Genomic DNA, 820 nt, shown 5'->3' on the forward strand with positions numbered 1-820 from the left:
AGGCTTGATGAGCATAAAAGACTTCTTTCAAAAACATTAAAAATAGTAACGTTTCCAAACTTTTGACTGGTACTGTATATATATATATATATATATATATATATATATATATATATATATATATATATATATATATATATATATATATATATATATATATATATATATATATATATATATGAAGAGTTAAGATGCAAAAGCCTCTAAGTGCCATCTGAAATTTTCTTCTAGAATGATCATTTTTATGAAGCTCATATATTATGTTCAGTAATTTCACTTAAATGGCAATGAAAATGACCTATTAATTGCCATTTAAGTGAAATTACTGAACTTAAACGAGCTTGATAAAAATGATAATTCTAGAAGAAAATTTCAGATGGCACTTAAAGGCTTTTGCATCTTAACTCTTCATATATATATATATATATATATATATATATATATATATATATATATATATATATATATATATATATATATATATATATATATATATATATATATATATATATATATATATAGCGTATACTATGTGCGGAGAGCATTCACTCAATATTATCTATTTTTTTGACAGAGTTGGCTTTTGCATCGGAGGTCTTCATATATACTATTATATATGTATGAAGACCTCCGATACAAAAGCCTCTAAAAGCCAACTCTGTCAAAAATTAGATAATATTGAGTTAGATAATATTAATATAAAATATATATATAATCCTCTGCTTCTAACAAAACATACTGTTTTATTTGTAACAGTCTCGTTTCACTGCGTTACGAAACTTCAGCCGCATTGTAGCACCTCCCACAGAACATACAAGCT

The sequence above is a fragment of the Scardinius erythrophthalmus genome (assembly GCF_964197995.2).
Source record: "Scardinius erythrophthalmus genome assembly, chromosome: 2".
Taxonomy (NCBI): Eukaryota; Metazoa; Chordata; class Actinopteri; order Cypriniformes; family Leuciscidae; genus Scardinius; species Scardinius erythrophthalmus.